This window comes from Panthera leo, chromosome B4 (genome assembly GCF_018350215.1).
Source record: "Panthera leo isolate Ple1 chromosome B4, P.leo_Ple1_pat1.1, whole genome shotgun sequence".
In the NCBI taxonomy this organism is placed as follows: domain Eukaryota; kingdom Metazoa; phylum Chordata; class Mammalia; order Carnivora; family Felidae; genus Panthera; species Panthera leo.
Window position 1 is genome coordinate 87,507,462 of NC_056685.1, and position 20,435 is coordinate 87,527,896.

Genomic DNA, 20,435 nt, shown 5'->3' on the forward strand with positions numbered 1-20,435 from the left:
GGGTAACAGAAACAGTTTCACTTTATCTGTGTCAGACCCTCCCTCAAGCCACCCAGGTCAGGCTGAGAGAGATCCACTCAGCCTGTAATTTCTCCCTCAGAGAAAAGGCAGCCTCAGGCTTTCAGGGCACTGCCCACAAAGGCCTACTACCTTCTCACCTCATCCAGAGTGTTGAGGCAATGAGTGTAATTAGAACACCTGGGGGCAGCTGAGAACAGAGAAAAGATGGCTTCACTAGTGAATTCTACTAAACACTGAAGAAGAATTACTACCAATCCTTCTCAAGTTATTCCACAAAATTGAAGAGGAGGGAACAGTTTAAGCTCATTTTATGAGGCCAGAATTACCCTGATGCTAAAGAGGGTACTACAAGAGAAGAAAATCACATGCCAATATGCCTGATGAATGTAGATGCAAAAATCCTCAATAAAATACAAGCCGACTGAATTCAACAGCACATTGAATGGGTCATATGTCATAATCAGGATGGATTTATCCCTGGGGTGAAAGGATGGTACAACAGAAGAATATCAATAAATGTGATGCCACATTAACAGAATGAAGGGTAAAAATCATATGATCATCTTAATAGAAACAGAAAATGCGTTTGACAAAATTCAACCTCCTTTCAGGATTAAAAACTCTCAAAAAATGAGTTATAGAAGGAATGTACCTTCACACAATAAAGGCCACATATAACAAGCTAGCATCCTGCTCAACAGTGAAAAGTCAAAACCTTTACTAGAAGATGGGAAAGTTCAGCACTAAGACCTACCCTCCTGATTCAAAACAAAAGGAACATGTCTAGAAAGGAAAGAAACTGGTAGAATTCTCACTTGAGAGACATAAAGTTAAATCATTATTTTTAGGTAAGATATCTTTGTATATGAACATAGGAGACTGAAACTTTCCCAAAATACTCATACCCTCCAGTTTCTGAACAAGGCAACAAAAGGCAGTTTCCATCCACTTGTTCACATTTGGGGTTATTGATAATAGGTTAACAATTTCCTTAGTCCCTCCCCAGATGGATTTGACCTAATTCATTTACTCAGCTAAGAAAATACTCAAACATTTCAAGGGCTTTGGGACACAGGGTTTGAGTTGATACTGAAGCATCATCATGTTTCCTCTGTTAGAGTACCAGCATATATGAGTAAAGTAATAAATGGAGTCTTGGCCAAGTTTCTGCTAACAGTGGATCCACAGACCATCCAGTGGTCACCTCTCTTGCTCTTAAATGCATACTTATAATGGATATACCTGGTAACTTGCAGAACTCCCATATTGGTTCCTTAGACTGTAGAATCGTCTGAAACTTTACCCTCCCTGAAGATTATAAATTTTTATGAAGTATTCTATCCCTGGATGGAGGGTGAGGGAGTAGCAGAGATCAGTGCCCCCCTTAAAAACCTAAAGGATGCATGGCTGCTGGTTCTCATCATTTATTTAGCTAGCTTGGACCCTACAAAAAATAGACATATCCCGGAGAATTACCTCAATTAGAAAGTAATCCCAAATGCAACTGCAGGCCCCATGTGGCCTCTCTGCTAAAACAGATTATCATGGCCTCTGCTGCTTGTTATGCCATTACTGATCTGATGAAAGTATCATTTTCTCCATCCCTATCGGAAAGATCAGAAATTGTTTGAATTTACTTGAAGCAGCTATGTATGTATGTTTATAGTCTTACCCATAACTAGGTTAATACTTTTGCTCTCTGACATAACATAGTTAGAAAAGACCTGACCTGGTCATTTGGTAGAACATTGCGTTGGTCGCTGTATTGATGGTACTGTGCTAATCAGATTGGATAAACAAGAAGTAGCATACAAATAACGGGCCTTGGTATAACATGCCTTACAGAGTGGAAGTTAGACCCTGTAAGGATTCAGGGAAATGCCATGTAAGTAATATGTAGGTGTTAAGTGATCTGGGATACTCTATGACATTCTTTCTAAATCAAGAAACAAGTAATTGCATCTTGTATCTTCCTGCACAAAAAAAGGAAATATAATGCCTTGTATTCCTCTTTGGATTCTAGAAGCAGCATGTTACATACAAGGAAATACCAGTCTGACACACTTACCAGGTAACATGAAAGTCTGAGCGAGACCCAAAGCAGGAAGGAGACTTGCCGCAGGTTCGGGTTGTAATGCTTGGGCCATATGATCTGACAGACCCTTCAGAATTAAAGGTGGCAATGACGAGAAAGGATATCATGTGGTATTTATGCCGGGTCCCTCCACTGAAATCACAGCATAGATCCCTAAGGTTCTGGATCAAACTATGCCAACTGCAGCAGTGAGTTACACACTATTGAGAGGGAGACGGTGTGTGTGAGAGAGAAGCTGTCTATAGTGCTGCTGTACCTTGGTGGCGTCAGAGAGCCTGACCGCGGGAGATCAAGTAATCAGTGGGCCAGAGCTAATCATTATGAGGTGGGTTCTGTCAGACTTCTCCTAAGTCAGCTCAAGAGAGCCATTTCTCCCAAGACTAAGCCCTTTTCCCGGGGGCACCCCACTTTCAGTGACTAATCTAGATGTAAGAGTATAAAAGTCTAGCACTCCATTCAAAGTTGAGCTCTGAAGGGGTATACTAATTCCAGAGCTCCCCTGGAGATGGCCAAGGCCGTTGTCACAGCTGCCTCACAGCTTAACGCTCCATCTTGCCATTCTTACTTCCCTTGATCCCTATTGATTCCAAGGGCATTCTTCAGTAAACTTCTTGCAAACAAATCTGCATCTGAGAATCTTTTTCCAAAAAAAAAAAAAAAAAAAAACAACCTACCTAAAAATACATACCAAAATTCTACTGAATTAGATGGATGAAAATAAGAGAAGGGAAAGAGAAGCTTTACTTCCGGATTTTTGTTTTAGTGAATCTGAATTAAATTGCTAATTTATAAAGACAAAGAGTGGAAGAAAGGAAGAGAGGGAAGGAAAGGAAAGGTAGAAGAGATTCCCCTCCCATGTTTAACATATCTCTCCCATTCCTTAAAATGCTATGCGTAAACTTTCACTTCCAAAGTTACTAAAGTGAGGAATAAGGTTAGTCGAAAGAAATACTACCATTTGTGGGGCACCTGGGTGGCTCAGTAGGTTAAGCGTCCGACTTCGGCTCAGGTCATGATCTCACGGTCTGCGAGTTTGAGCCCCGCGTTGGGCTCTGTGCTGACAGCTCAGAGCCTGGAGCCTGCTTTGGATTCTGTGTCTCCCTCTCTCTGACCCTCCCCCATTCATGCTCTGTCTCGAAAATAAACATTAAAAAAATTTTTTTTTTTTAAAAGAAATACTACCATTTGCTATTCAGCAAAGAACTAAACATTTTAACCCAAACCATACTTGTGAAAAGTCTGAATTTCATTCATTCACTTAGTAAAAACGTATTTACTACCTATAACATACCAAATACTGCTCCATATTCTATAATATAGTGCTACTTTTTCTATGTACACTCTTAAATCTATGAATCAAATAGATTTTCTGAATATTCTTGGATAAAGAGTTGTTCCTAGCCACTTATTTTCCTATTTTATATTTTGTTGATTCCTCATTGTAAGTCACAAAGTCAATAAAGCAATGATAATCAGAGTAGATATCAAAGGACATTTAAATTGGAATCGTTTTCTATTTACCAAAGATATTCTGAAGGACATTTTTTCAAGCAGTTACACATTTACATAGGACATTGAATAATATCATACTTGCAAAGTAGGTAGACATTTTGGCATTTAAGATTTGAGATGATGGGATTAAAGTGGCAATATGTGAAACCTGTGATTTGGACTGATTGAGAAAAGATGAGGACAAAATTATATTTTAATTAATAAGAATAAATATGTCAAGGTGAGCATAGTAAAAGAAAAGTTTTAAAGAAAACACATTTTTAAAAAATACAATTTAGAAGTTCTTCTTATTAATATTTTATCTCCATAAATTGATGAATTAAAACATGCTCCACATCCAGCTCTGAAAATAAGAACCTAGGTTGACTTCTAAGAATTCAAACACACAACTAAAAGAAATTAATTTGGTTATTTAAGTGTAAAAATGAAAAATTAGCTTTGGTTAAAATTATAAATGAAACCAATTTAATTATAAACAAAATACAATTTTATTTGTATTTAATAGAAAACAAAATAAGTTGCTAACGTAAGTGCTTTTGGAAATGCAAAGCATTGGTAGATACGGGAGAAGTTTAGAGAATATTTACATACAGTAACCACAAAATAAATTAAATCTACCTTAATCTAAATCAATATAAAACTAAATTTCTGTATACCAAGGACAAAGAGTTGTTCTAAAATATTCACAAGTTGATTTCAGTAGTAAAATTCCCAGGACTGTTGACTTAGAACATCTGAGAGTTGCTAATGAGAACTTTTCACTTCAAATTGTAAGCAAAATGTTTCATGAGGGGTTGAATTTGTTCACCAAACTTAAGATAATTAAATCACTAACTATAACCTCACAGTTCACCCAGTCCATGAAAACTTTGCCACCTTCTATCATGTCAGAACTGTAACGGTGAGTCTTCCTTTTGAATGGGTTATTAAAATAAATAAATAATTCTAAATATTAACTTTAAACAGTGCAAAATCTCATTTCTTTAAGTCTCCATTTTTCATAGGGATGTCAACAAGCTAACATACAGACTTGGAATTTTTTTTAGAGCAACTGATGAGCAGATCAGAGAGAATATGAAATGAAAACTGAAAATACTTATGGAAAGTAGAAAAATCTAGGACAAATTATGGAGTATTTTTTAATTATGGAATATTTTAAAATAGCTAATTATTGAAATGTCACCAAAAAGAAAATTATTTCAGAGTGTCTTTACTAAAGGTAAAAGCTAACTAGAGGCACTAACAAACTGCCCCCTGCCCCAGAAGAAAAACAAAAACAAACAAACAAACAAAGCTGATTAAGTTAGAACTAGGGGCGTCTGGTCTGGGTGGCTCAGTCGGTTGAGTGACCAACTTTGGCTCAAGTCATGATCTTGCAGTTTGTGAGTTCGAGCCCTGTGTTGGGCTCTGTGCTGATGGCTCAGAGCCTGGAGCCTGCCTCGGATTCTGTGTCTCCCTCTCTCTGCCCCTTCCCTGCTCATGCTCTCTCTGTGTCTCTCAAAAATGAATAAACGTTAAAAAATTTTTTTTTTTAAAAAAGAACTAGAACAAAGTATGAGTCGTAGGAAAGTAAGTAGAAAAACAGATACAACAATGAAAAACACTGATAGTTATTTTGAAAAGAAATTGTAAAACTGAGCCCACTTAGTGAAAAAAATACAAATTAACAAAGGGAGAAATGAAATATAAGAACAAAGATAAAAGATTTTTGAAAAATACCTGATTGAAAAAATGAGATACCACCACACGTGTGAGAATGGCCAGTCCAAAACACTGACAATGCCCACATGCGAGGATGTGGAGGAACAGGAATTCTCACTCACTGCTGGAAGGAATGCAAAACGGTACAGCCACTTTCAAAGACTGTTTGGCAGTTTCTTACCAAATTAAATACATTTGTAACACACAATCCAACAATTATGCTCCTTGGTACTAATCCAAATGAGTTGAAAACTTATCTCCACACAAAAACCTGAGCACAGAGGTTAATAAAAGCTTGACTCATAACTGCCAAAACTTGAAAGCAACTAAGACATCCTTCGGTAGGTGAGTGGATAAATAATGGGATATTACTCAGCACTAAAAATAAATAAGCTATCAAGCCATGAAAAGGCCTGGAGGATATTTAAATGGATATTACTGAGTGAAAAAGGCCAACCTAAAAAGGCCATGTACTGTATGATTCCAATTATATGACATTCTTAAAAAAGGCAAAATTGTGGAGATAGTAAGGGAAAAAATAAAGAAAAGATCATGATTGCCAAGGGTTCTTGGTGGAAGGGGTGAATAGGCAGAGCACAGAGTATTTTCAGTCCAGGGGATCTATTCTGTATGATACTGCAATAGTGGCTGCACAATGCATTTGTCAAAACCTGTAGAATACACAACACCAAGAGTGAACCCTGATGTGGACTAGGGACTTTGGATGATGATGATGTGTCAATGTAGGCTCAGCAGTTCTAACAAGTGTCCACTCTAGTGGGGGTGTTGATAATGAAAGAGGCTATGCATGTACAGGAGCAGGGGATATATGGGAAATCTCTGTCCTTCATCTAAATCTTGCTATAAACACTGAAGTCCATTAAGAAAGAAAGGAAAAAGAGGAAGTAAGAGAAAAAATGTTTGAAAACAAAGAAACCAAAATTTAACAAAATAATCCTCTCTGAGTAGCTGAAATATTGGTCATTTTTATTTTCCTTATCATACTTTTCTATATTTTCTATGATATACATGTAATACTATTATATGTTATAGCCAGATATTAACTACACTATTTTAAAAGACTTGGAAATTAGTGAAAATATTTTCTAAGGTGTAACAATAAAGGTGATATCAAAGGGAAGTGAATAGTCACAAAACACTAAAAATATATTTTTAAAAATAGGGAGTATTCATAGTCAATATGATCAAAACAGACCAGTATGAAAAAGAATTTATCTTAATAAAGTTTTAGACCACAGATAATTCACTGAAAAAAAATAACTTATTATTTTTTAAATGAGCATTATTTAATATACACTGTCCAAAAATATTGAAAATATTGAAAGAGCACCCAGCTTATTTTAGTAGGCATCCGAGTTGGTAACAAATACTAAGGTTCATTATTAAGATATGATAACGACGAGTGAGTGTTAGTAGCACAGAGATAAATAATTAGGTCAATAACTAAGAAACAACAGAAAACCAAGAAAAATCTATTCATATATGAACATTTGATATATGACAGGAGTAGCATGAGGGATTGGTGGGTAGAGGATAGACTTTTATTAAACGGACCTGAGATAATTGAGGAAAATGACATTGGGCCTCACCCTCACTGCATTTATGAACATCAATTGCAAGAGGATTAGAGAAGCAAATATAAAGACAAAATGATAAAGATTTTAGAAAATAATGTTACAGAATATGTTTATGGCCTTAGAGAAAGAATTTTTTAAAACAAGATGCAGGGGCGCCTGGGTGGCTTGGTCGCTTAAGCGTCCAACTTCAGCTCAGGTCACGATCTCGCGGTCCGTGAGTTTGAGCCCCGCGTCGGGCTCTGTGCTGACAGCTCAGAGCCTGGAGCCTGTTTCACATTCTGTGTCTCCCTCTCTCTCTGCTCCTCCCCTGTTCATGCTCTGTCTCTCTCTGTCTCAAAAATAAATAAACGTTAAAAAAAAATTTTTTTTAAATAATAAAACAAGATGCAGAAAAACTATAACTATAAAAGATTGAAAAATTCTAATACATTAAAATGAAGAATTAAATGACAGCATAAAAGGGTTAATTAAAAAACAAAACAAAACAAAACAAAACAAAGAAAGCTACAGGGGCCCCTGCGTGGCTCAATCGGCTAAGCATTGGACTCTTGGTTTCCCCTCAGGTCACTATCTCACAGTTCATGGGTTCAAGCCCTGCATCTGGCTCAGTACTGACAGTGCAGAGCCTGCTCAGGATTCTCTTTCTCCCTCTCTCTCTCTCTGCCCCTCCCCTGCTCACTCTCGATTTCTCTCTTTTGAAATAAATAAACATTAAAAAAAAAGAAAGCTATAGAGAGGAGAAAATATATTTTCAATATAGTATCCAAAATATATAAAGACTTACAAATCAAAATGTTGCAGAATATTTCCAGATTAAATTTCTAAACCATGTTAAACAAAGAATTTGAATTCAATAAACTGATGGAGTAGGGCTAAATAAGGATCAAAGCAAGCAAGCCTTATTCTAGGAGGCAGTCTGTGTCTGTGACAGAAGGCTGAACAGAGATAGTGCATTGTGAGACCCCCTACCCCATTGATCATGGATGCCTATCTCCATTGAGTAGAGAAAAGTAAAGGTTTGAAAACACACACCAGAAAATCCTGAGTCATAAGGAAATTTCATTTAGCCTCAGTATGGCCCCAGCTCCGCTCCAACATGAGGTATCCACAGGTACCTTGCCCTGGAAAAACTGACTTCCCTCAAGATGAGTAGTCAAAAAAGAACCAGTATACGATCTGTACAAAGATACTGCCAGAGTAAATGAATAGGAAAAGCTAATGTAGATAAAGAACATTCTCAAGAAAATAATGCTGAAAAATAAATAAAAGTTGTAACCCACACATTTCATCATAATGATTTATGATTAAATAAATTTAAAAAATTTATTTTTTAAAAATAAAAATAAAAACAAAAATTAAATGATTTAAATATTCAAAGATGTTATTTTGCCTCCATGAACTGAAAACAAAAGAATTCAGAAAGTCTTCATATAAAAACAATGTGACCAGTTAAAAGATACAAAGAAAAGATCTCACTTATAATAACAACAGAAAACATAAAAACACTTGAGAATGTATTAAAAGTATGTGACACCTACACAAAGGCTATCTTAAAACAATATTAAAGGACTTGAAGAAGACAAAACAAATGAAAAAGTATACCACATTCTTGATTAGGAAGACTCATTATTAAGATACAAATTCTCCTTAGGCTGATCTTAAATTTCGTGTGATTCCAGTAAGTATACTAAGATTTTTTAATTAGGCAAGCTGATTCTAAACTCTACATATTCAAAACTTAACATGTAATATATGATCCAATGATTTTTGACAAAGGAACCGAGACCATTCAATCGGGAAAGGACCGTCTTTTCAACAAATGGTACTGGGAAAACTGGATATCCACACACACACAAAAATGAAGTTGGACCCTCACCTTACACCACATAGAAAAATTAACCCACAATGGGTTAAGACCTAAATAGAAGAGCTAAAATTACAAGAGTTTTAGAGGAAAACACTGGGGAAAAGTTTATGACATTAGGTTTGGCAATTTCTTAGATATGACACCAAAAGCACAGACAACAAAAGGGAAAAAAAATAAATTGGACTTGATCAAAATGAAAATTTCTATGCATCAAAGAACATTATCCACAGAGTGAAAAGAGAATGTAAAATAGTGCAGTCACTGTGGAAAACAGTATAGTGGTTCCTGGAAAATGGAACATAGCTACTGTAAGATCCAGCAATTTCACTTCTGAGGATATTCCCAAAAGAGATGAAAACAAATACGTGAACAGATATCTGTACACCCATATTCACAACAGCATTCACCACAGCTACAAGGTAAAAGCAACCCAAGTGTCCAACCACAGATGAATACATAAACAAAATGTCACACACACACACACACACACACACACACACACACACACTGAAATATTCAGCCTTATAAAGAAACAAAATTCTGAAACATGCTAGAAAATGTTGAACCTTGAGAACATTGTGCTGATTGAAGTAGGTTAGTCACAAAAAGACAAATACTGTGCGATTCCACCTATACGTGGTACTGACAGTGGTTAAATTATAGACACAGAAAGTACAATTGTAGTTGCTAGGGGAAGGTAGGAATGGAGAGCTGTTATTTAATGGGCCCAGAGTTTCAGTTTGGGAAGATGAAAACGTTCTGGATGCACAACAATGGGATGTACTTAATATCACTGAACTGTACACTTAAAAATGGCTAAAATAGGGGTGCCTGGGTGGCTCAGTCGGTTAAGCGTCCGACTTCGGCTCAGGTCATGATCTCGCGACCCGTGGGTTCAAGCGCCGCGTCGGGCTCTGTGCTGATGGCTCAGAGCCTGGAGCCTGTTTCGGATTCTGTGTCTCCCTCTTTCTCTGACCCTCCCCTGTTCATGCTCTCTCTCTGTGTCAAAAATAAATAAATGTTATTTTTTAAAAAATGGCTAAAATATTAAATTTTATAGTGTGTATATTTTACCCCAATTTTTAAATTAAAATTAAGATTAAAAAACAAGTAATATCCAATACATTTCTGAAAAAAATATTAAAAGGGAATTAGTTCAGCCAATTAATTAAAGTACTAAGATAATCGTAGACCAATGGTGGAAGAAATGAACTAGCATATCCAGAAATAAATCAAATATGGCAAGAATTTAGATGTTTCAAGTCACTGGAGAAAGACGAATTATTATTCCTTTTTATTGAAGGACACACAATGTTACACACTGACATACAATGTGTTGTGTTGACACACAGTGTTACTAGTTTCAGGTGTAAAAGTAGTGATTGGACAGCTGTACACATTACACTATGCTCACCACAACTGTAGGTACCAGGAAGATGGATTATTTAATAAGTGGTGTTGGGACAATGAGCAGCCTTTTAGAGAATAATGAGATTGGGATTCATGTTTCCCATCTTATAATAAAAAAAACAAAATTAAGCAAAAACTCAAATTTAAATAAATCATAAAGGAACTTGAAGAATTATGTGGAAAAAATCCTGATCTGAAAGGAGGAATTTCTAAGTGTGTTTCCAAACTGAAAAGTCATAAAAGAAAAGACTGATTAGTTTGGCTGCAATTATTTTAAAAAAACAAAAAAACAAAAATGTGGAAAACCCACTAAAGTTTTCTTTAAAAGAAGAAAGTTGGGGAAAATTATTACAACTTAATCATGAGAAGATGATTAATTTTCCTTATGGAGTAAAAGTTTCTCCAAATCAGTATTATAAAGAAAATATGGAAAATGGGGAATAATCTAAAAAGACATTTCATGGGCTCTTGGTCATATAAAAAGATGCACAGACTTTCTCACAAGAAGAGAAACATATATACAGATACGCCAAAATACCAATTTATACCTATAAGTTTGGCAAAGATCAGAAAGTTTAACAACACACTCGGGAAAAGCATAGAGAAGCAGGCATTTTTATACATTGCTAGCTGGTGTGTCAATGAATTTAAAATCGTTGGAGGACAACTTAGCAAAATTTATCAAAATTTCCAAGTTTCATGCATTTGGATCCAATCTCACTTCTAGCAATTTACCCTACCAATGGTCTCGCACAACCAATATGTACACCTTTCCCAAACAAATTACTTAGATTTTGCTCCCCAGGCTATACCTATTGACTTAGAAAAGTTTCCTTTTCTGGCTCTTTGGGAGATGTTCATAATAATGTGTTCTCTCTGGTCCCTCCTACAAATATCTTTGCTTAATTTCTAAGGATTTGCTAACATTTCTACCCATTTTATGCAATGGAGTTTTAGCAGTCTCCTGGTTTGTGTTGTTTTATTTTCTCATTCTCCTAGTTGCTTTTAGATGATTTTTAGCAAAGGGAAAGACAAATGCCAACCACTTATCCCACCATCTTCAAACCGCAAGTCCTCCTGATTACTTGAATCCTCTAATCCCTTGGTGTCTGAAACCGGAATCTCTCCTACTTCTTCTTGTCCTGTATGACCTACCATTCCCATTCACAGTCATGAATTCTTCTTCCTACGCCCATCCTTTAAACACTGTTGTGTTTTAGGATTCTATATCTTTCTCTTGATATACTTTCTTAGCAATTCCACCTACTCTCGTGACCTTAACTACCACCAGTATATTAATGGCCCCCAGATCTTTAGCATTGACCCCCATCTTCAGACTTGTATATCAAATCACCTTTGTGGTACCTACACCCTTCAATGGAAACCTAAGATTAAATTTATCCCACTTTCCCACCCAAAAACATTCTTCCTCTCATATTTCCAAAAATCAATTAATGATTACACTATTCACCAAGTTACTGAAGACAAAAATATATATATAAGAATCATCCCTCTTCTTCACTTTTCACTCATGATCAATCATCAAGTGGTACCGATTTTACCTCTTAAATGTTTTCCAAATCTCACTCCTCCACTGCATCCTTGCTACTGCTGCTTTAGTAAAGGTCCTCATCTTTTTTGGTCCTGAAATATTGCAACAGCTTAACACCTTCTCTTCCTGTATCCAGCCTTGCCCCCATTAAGTTAAAGCCTTAACAATCCATCTAAAATCCAGATCCAAACACGTAGGCCCTATGCTTAACATCCATCAGTGGATCCCCACTGCCTTCAGGTTAAAGCCCAGACTATTTGCCATGACACAAGGCTTTTGTAACACATTCCTGTCACCTATTTTTCCCATTGCATACCTTGAATTAATGTTCAGGTAGTGCAGAATTTGTGTGGTAGTTTGGCTCTGATATCAAGATGTTTCTTACTTCTGTCCTCTCTGTTTATCTTCCGTATCTTCCTTCTTTTTGGCTAAACCTTGTTTATCTTTCAAGACAGCAGTCTAATCATATCTTCCAAGAAGGCTACTCTGAAACTCTTGGTTGGGATAAGTGTCCAATCCTACTCTGTACAGTTGTGCAGTTTATACACTTCGCTAAAGTACCTGGTTGAGGGGACAGGTGGGGGCAAACAGCGGCATGGCAAAAGTGTGCCTTTTTCTTTCACAAAGGTACCATGGGGGCAGAACCAGCTTCATGGGAATATGACCTATGTCATCTCATGAGGCCCCAGTCTTAGAAGGTTCCCACACCTGGTTTAATACTCTGATGTCACCTTCTTTAATTCATAATAATTTTTAACAATGGCCCCACATTTTCACTGGTATTGAGCCTGTGTATGGACTATCTCAGCCCTATAAATACTCCAATCCTCAATGTCCTCATGGACATCTCTTGTGTACATCTTAACCTTTATTAGTTTTACTATATTATATAATAATCGTCCATTTTATCAGCACTTTCCATGTGCTGGGCATTGTGCTAAGTATCTTACATGCATTATCTTATTTAACCCTCCCAACCCAGCTCACTGTGGTAGGAACTATTACCTTCTCATTTTGTAGATGATGAACCTATGGCTTAGATACGTAGCTTACCCAGCATTAGGCATATTGACTCTAGAATCCTGTTAAACCTTCAATCCCTAAGGATTTTAAGCGAAACTTCTAATCTATAAATCTGGTCATCCCACTAGATTTAGAATGACAAATTATGTTTTATTCATCTTTATAGCCCTGGCAACTAGCATTGTCTGAACATTTTAAGTATCTGTTAAATGTGTATTGATCTAAACGCAAATCTAATCTGCAATGAGTTGTATTTGGAAGTTATCAGCAGAACTATAGCATAGAGCATTCCTAATGTAGGTGTATTCTTGGTGTATTTATATATATCCTGAATATGACTGGGTACCCTGGGCCATTCTTGCACTGTCTTTTAGCTTCCTTTAAACCAATTAGAATGTATCTTTGCTATCACAAAAAAACAAGAGTCCAATTCCAGGGACAGTGAAAAATACGTAGATTTTTACAAAACAGAATAGCAAAACCTCTTTCTAATTCCCTTTGAAAACCTCAGGAATTTTCTTAGAGCTTTTCTTTCCACAGCAACTGACCTGTCTTTCCTTTTTTCTCCTACTGTGTCAATTGCAGTCATCTTCTCCTTCCAGAGTCTTCTCTCTGAGTGTTAAATCTACAGAGTGGAGAGCAATTTAGCTCTTTAGGCTTCTTCAATTTCCATCCTCACTGTGGCAAAGTGTATTTTCCAAGGGTTAGCATCACAATATGTCTCATCTCACAAAGCCCACCCCTTAAAATACTGTTGTGTTTTAGGGATTCATTCTTGATCCACATCTTTCACCTGGTATACTCTTCTAAAGCAATCCCATCTACTCTCTGGGCCATATTAGTATGCTAATGGCCCCCAAGTGTTCCGCACTGATCCTCACCTTCAAACTTTCACACACTTCTACACATGTCTTATTACAAGATGACACTGACATTCCTGTCATCAAGAAACAGCTCTTCTCTTGAATCTGAGTAGACACTTGTGATTACTTCAACCAACAGAGTATGGTGGGAGTGATACTATATGACTTCCACAGCTAAGCCATAAAAATGACCTGCATTCTACCTTGCCTTCTTGAAATGCTCTCTTTTTGAAGCTAGCCGTCACGCTGCGAGGAGGCCAAGCAGCCACATAGAGAAGCTATGTGTAAATGATCCACCTAAGGTACCAGACGACAGCCAGTATCAACTGTCAGATACATGAGTGAGTGCATCTTCGGGTGATTCCAAACTCCTGCCTTTGAGTTACTCAAGGCAGCCCAGATGATACTGCATGAAGTAGAAATGAGCTCTCCCCGCTGCACCCTCCCAAATTGCAGATTCATAAGTAAAATAAATGGTTGTTGTTTTAAGCCACTAAATTTGGAGTGGTTTGTTATACAAAGAAAGATAACTGAGACAGTTACCTAATGCTTGTCTCAATAGCACTAAAGATTTAAGACAGAAATTATTTCAAAAGTTTTAAGTTGCATATATATGTATAAGTTTACTTACTATGCAGTCGCTTAGTCCATAGTTTTTTTTAAGGTTCATTTATTTTGAGAGAGAGCACATGCATGAGTGGGGGGAGGAGGGAGAGAGAGAGAGAGAGAGAGAATGAGAGAGAATCCCAAGAAGGCTACATCCACGCTGTCAGCACAGAGCCAGATGCAGGGCTCAATCCCATGAACCATGAGATCATGACCTGAGCCAAAATCAAGAGTCAGATGCTGAATCAACTGAGCCACCCAAGCACCCCTATTCCATTGTTTAAAATGATAATGCTTGCATAAGCTTTTAAGTAACTACAATATATCACCACTATTAGTATTATTTTTGTTATCATTAAATCCTGAAATAAAGCTCTTATGAATTATGATAAATAGAAAAGTGAATTGAATAGGTATCATTTAACCATTTTAATCAAATTTTGACATCCACCATAGAATAGGTGGACCAGGGAAGCAGCATCCATTACAAAATGTGTCCCATAAAAATTATTTCTGTCTACTTACAGTACATGTTATATAAACTCCTTGAGGAAGTATATCTGATTTTTTTCTGGTCTTCATCAGCACCAAATAGTAAGGTAACACAGATTCATCTCTGGGCACAGGCACTCCCTCTGCAGCACATGATGATGGAGAGCTGAGGGCCCAGAACCAAAAATGGTTAAGAAAGTGGTAATGATGGAGAATACCAGTGATTGTTATTTGGACAATAACTGTCCTTATTTTTCTTTTGATGCCGTAAGACTGATTTTTCTTGACTGCTAATCAAAGAAAAGCTTAGCCATTATAGCAGCCAAGCCTTTCTCCAGTAGAGACCAACCATAGTTCTTAGATTCAGGAAGTTTTTTTATCTTAACTTCAGCCTGAGTGGACTCACCAGACAAAGTCTGGTTATTATTCAAGCAGTTTGAATAATAAGTACTATTGCTTTGCTATATTGCAGTATAATCTCCTGTTTCCTATATTGTGTAATTTTTTAGTCAGCAAATTCTACTTAATTGGCTCTCTAATTATTGGGGTGTGGAGATCTATAATAATTCAAGGTGGCTCTCATTGCAGAGTTGTTCTGACATAGGAAATTAGAAATTGTAGACTTATGTAAGCTCCTGAAGATTTGTCTGTTACTGTGTTAGAAACATCATAGCTAGGAGCACCTAGATGGCTCAGTCATTTGAGCGTCAGATTTCAGCTCAGGTCATGGTCTCATGGTTTGTGAGTTCGAGCCCCACGTTGAGTTCTCTGCTGTCAGTGAAGAGCCTGTTCTGGAGGCCTCTCTCTCTCTTTCTCTCTGTCTGCACCTCCCCCACTTGTGCTCCCTCTCAAAAAGAAATAAACATAACAAAAGAAAAGAAACATCATAGCTATCCAGGCTTTTAATATTTTATAGCAAATATACCCAAACATAGAATTCACTAATCTGACCTGCTACTGATTACACCCTTATTATCACATCCCATAGACTTCCAATCTCAGTTTTCTCAGTTAAAAACAAGCACCTCATCAAAAGGTTTTGAATTATTCAATGTAACAAATGTTTATTGAGTACCCACTTACATGCAAGTCCCTGTGCTAAATGCTTTGAAAGATGTAAATATGAATAGAGACTTGATTCTTCCAGGGATTTACAGCCTAGGGATGACAAAAACAAATAGTAAATACAAGTCTTCCATGTGAAAGAATATAGTGCGTGCCATAAAAAGTATATAAATAAAGAGCTACAAAGGATCAGTGGAAAAAGAAATAACAGGGTAGGGAAATGGAGAGTGAACAAGGTCAGTAAGAGATGAGGTTGTCCTTGAGATACCAGAAATACTGGGTAGAATTTTACTACAAAGAAGCCTGAGGGCAGAAGAGAAAAGGGGTGATAAGGACATTCTAGATCCATGGGTTTAAATCCTGAGTGCATTCTAGATCACTAGACGAATATCTAATTCTCCACACCTCTATCCAACACACACAAGCCAAGGTTGGAACCATTTTTCTATGAGGACAGAATAGCATGGGTTTCTGTGTACCAAGAAGATATGAAATACAGATATGTTCTAGGAAACTGAAGTGTCCATTTTGGTTTTAAACATGAAGTACGTGTAAGAAAACAATGAAAGATAGATTTGTAAAAGTTAGATTGGAATCATATCCTACAGCAAACTTGCCTCACAGTGCACTTCCACTGTAAGCACTTAGATCTGGCCCACTTCCTTTCTGACTTCATTTACTGTGGTTTAGAATTTAAAATGTCTTCTAGTTTTATCAAAGATAAGGAGTGGGTTTCCTAGTTTTCTTCTCTTTATTGTATTGACATTATTTTCCAAAAGAGGACTCAAAAATACTTTGCTATCTTTAAAAGGGACTACTCTTAATTTTTCAATTTAATTTCCCTATGAAGTCCTTATCCTGACATACAGGAATTTTAACTAGTTATTTTCCCCCCGCAGGTGATCTTTTTCCAAGTTAGTGATGTGTCAGTGAACTTCCTAATTTGGTTCCAGCAACTGCTACCATGGTAGTTAGTGGGACGGTGGAAGTCTAATTTCTGGATCTTCTGAAGAAATAGTGTACCATAGCAGAAGCGAGGAAGATGTTTCCAACTGCCTCCCCATTTGAAAATTACCTCAAGCAACAAGGAAAACAAGAAACAAAAACACAAAGTACACCTTTGCCTATACTGGGAAAAGCAAAGGGAAACAAGCTGCCTTAGCCCTCAGAACCCTACAAGGACTTGGGAATGGGAGGCAGTGATGCAGAGAAGGGACTGATAACACAGGGATTGTTTGTAAGATGACACGGTTAGTAATTAGACTCCCAAGTTTTCATCTTCAAGAAAGCCAAGCAACTGTCCTATCCCCATCCCCATAGGAAAACACATGCTTGTTCTTGAAATACAGAGGTGCCAGTCTGAAGGTTATCAGACATAGGAGAAGGTGGTGAAAGAGTTCATACTGAGCAATAAGACCTCTCTCTTCTCTGTCCAGATCCAGAAAGAAGACCAAGTAAAGCAATGAGAATTCCAAAAATAGTGACAGCGGGAAGTTCCAAGACAACAGTGAACATCAAGGAGAGACACCAACCTATTAAGACTGGCAGGACATCACATATGTCCAGTGTTGATGTTTCTAAGAGGGAAATTAGAACAAATAAACTTAAAGTTCACACCTGATGAAGATGATATTGAGATATATTTTAAGGAAATTTTGAAACCATGGGAAAAGTTTAGCCAAATTTCCAAAGAAATTCAATGAATGAAAATGAAAAATAAAGAAATTATCAACTTCAGAAAAAGAAAAAAAAGAACAAGATAGTAAACACCTGACTCATCAGCGATCAATATTCACATAGTCAAAAGATGCAGACACAAGATAGAGATTTAATAATCAAAACTTGTGATATAGAATGTGTAAAAGAATAGAAGGAAGGAGTAAGAAGCTATAAATTACCTTAAGTCTTTACGTCCCAAAGCAGAAAGACTATAGATGTCTATGATTAATAATCAGGCAATACCAGTATAAGCATATTATGTGTAATGGAGGTAAACACCAAAGTCAACTTTTAAAATAATTGAAAGTGGTGGCTTCCAGGGAGGAACATGAGAGAAGGTAGAAAAAGAGACTTTAATTTTTATGATATATTCTTTATAGTGTCTACTGAATTTTAAGCTACTTGAGTAGAATACTTTGGCAAGAAGTAAAGAAAGGACATAGATGTTGACATGAACATTTTGCATATGTCAACATTTCTATTTCTAGATACACACTCTATAGAAACTCTCATACGTGTTTACAAGGGGATGAATGTAAGGATGTTCATTTCAGACTTGTTTGTAATAGTAAAATATTAGCCCAAATTGAAAGGTCCACTAGGAGAATAAATAAATAAAATGTGGTATATTTGAAGGACAAAATATTATACAGCAAGTAAAAGCAATGCACTAACTTTATATAATATATATATATATATATGCATGTGTATGTGTGTGTGTGTGTATATATATATATATATATATATATATATATATATACATGAAAAACAATGCTGTTGAAAAAAAAGGAGTTGAGAAGTGATTTATGCAGGATGAATTCATTTAAGTAAGGTTTAAAACATAAAACGATACTATATATTTTGTCTGATACTATAATGTGTATAAAACCATAAAATTTGAATGGAAGGACACACATTAAATTTATGGAAAAGGGGAAAGGAAATTGGACTGAATTGGGGGAACAAAGACTTCAATTTATCCTTACTGTTTTAGTCACTATGTTATAAAAAGATAAAGCAAATATGACAAAATGTTAACTATTGAGTATTGTGTGCTCGTTTCACAGGTGTATGTTTTATCACTTTGTGTAATTTCCTACACTTTTTAAATATTTCCAATTTTAATATTTAAAGTCACACATATACAGTCTGTGACTGCATCTACAAAGCAGAGTCTTCTTGTTCTGAGAAAATATAGTACTTTGACCAAAGTAAAGTTCACAGAGATTGAAATTTACATGCCTTATAAGAACACAATCTACAAGTAATAGGAACTAACCAGCTTGTAAAATTCTCATCAAAAATTTTCTTCCCACCTTTCTGCCCAAAAGTTGGATTCGTTTAAAAGGACTTTGAGGGGTGCCTGGGTGGCTCAGTCAGTTAAGCATCCGACTTCAGCTCAGGTCATAATCTCATGGTTTGTGAGTTTGAGCCACCTCATCAGGCTCTGTGCTGACAGCTCAGAGCCTGGAGCCTGCTTGGGATCCTGTGTCTCCCTCTCTCTCTGCCCCTCCCCTGCTCACGCTCTGTCTCTCTCTCTCAAATATAAATACACATTTAAAAAATAAGTTTTATAAAAAGGACTTTGAAATGAGTTCTAACCTGAAAAGTAGATATGAAATATGTGTTTAACATAAAATTTGTGTTGAAACCTATAGGCTAACCTACTAAGATTTTAACCTAAGTTATTAAGATTTTAAATATTAAGATAGTTAAGATACTGAGAAAATGAGGGGCACCTGTTGAGTTACTAAAATGTTAGTTAAGAAAATGAGAGCCTCAGTCAGTTAAGGGTCCGACTCTTGGTTTAGGTTCAGGTCACTATCTCAGGGTCATGGGATCAAGCCCCACAAAGGACTCCAGCCCCACATAAGGCTCCATGCTGGGCATGGAACCTGCTTAGGATTCTCTTTCCCACTCTCTTTCTCCCCTTCCCGCATTTGCACTCTCTCTTTCTAAGACAGAAAGAAAGAGAGAGAGAGAGAGGGAGGGAGGGAGGGAGAAAATGAAAACACCTTTAGTTACGAAGATTTGCATAAAAAGGACTATCAAGATGCAAGTTTTCCATTACATATTTCGTATAGCGACTACGTTTCAATGTCAAGCTGCTCCACTTAGTAATATTGATATAGGAAGTGCGGCAGGGAGAAGCTTTAGTACTTATGATGCTGGACATGCAATGTAGCACTAGCAAATTTGGCTTTAAGAACTGCCTAATTACATATTTATAAATGCATATCATGTACCTTTAGGATGGAATGAAGCCCCATAGCCATTTCAGTTTATCAAGTAGATGATGTAATTTTTTTTAAATATTATGCAGTCGATTAAACCAAGCAACAATATACACTCATGGTTACTTGTGAAGGCTACCACTTATGGAATGATTGTCTATTTCATTGTGTGGTTAAATGCCAGGGACTGGAGCAAGCAAAAACGAAATAACCTGGGTAAATGCAGAAATCTGAAATGATGGCTCAGTAGCACCCTCCTGTCAGTCAGCACAACCATTATCTTTAACAGTCACTGTGCATGGGCAATATTCTACTCATTTTATCAAATATCCCTGCCTCTTGAAAGACCAGCTTTTGGCTTTGGGGGATCCTTCTTTTTGTTTCTTTTTTTTTTTAAATTCTTTTTTATGTTTGTCTATTTTCGAGAGACAGAGACAGAACATGAGCCGGGGAGGGGCAGAGAGAGGGGGAGACACAGAACCTGAAGCAGAAGCCAGGCTCTGGGCTGTCAGCACAGAGCCTGATGCGCAGCTCGAACCCATGAACCGTGAGATCATGACCTGAGCCGAAGTTGGATGCTCAACTGACTGAGCCACACAGGCGCTCCTGTTTCTTTTTTTTTTTTTTTTTTTTTTTTTTAATATTTATTTATTTTTGAGAGAAAAGAGTGCTAGCGG

At 36.7% G+C, this 20,435-nt stretch overlaps 1 protein-coding gene across 4 annotated transcripts in view; it reads right to left on the reverse strand.

The window, feature by feature from the left end:
- TAFA2 (TAFA chemokine like family member 2) overlaps window positions 1–18,890 on the reverse strand; it is a 518,966-nt gene extending 500,076 nt beyond the window's left edge. For 2 of the 4 annotated variants that reach the window (XM_042944633.1, XM_042944629.1), the window contains exons 1-3: window positions 18,804–18,867; window positions 15,824–15,898; window positions 14,774–14,906 (exon numbers count right to left, since the gene is read on the reverse strand). The gene's annotated coding sequence lies outside the window, so the exon portion shown is untranslated. Of the gene's footprint in view, window positions 1–14,773; window positions 14,907–15,823; window positions 15,899–18,803 lie in introns of all 4 variants that reach the window. The other 2 variants (XM_042944630.1, XM_042944631.1) reach the window with 2 other exon arrangements.
- Between the last annotated feature and the right edge of the window lie 1,545 nt (window positions 18,891–20,435).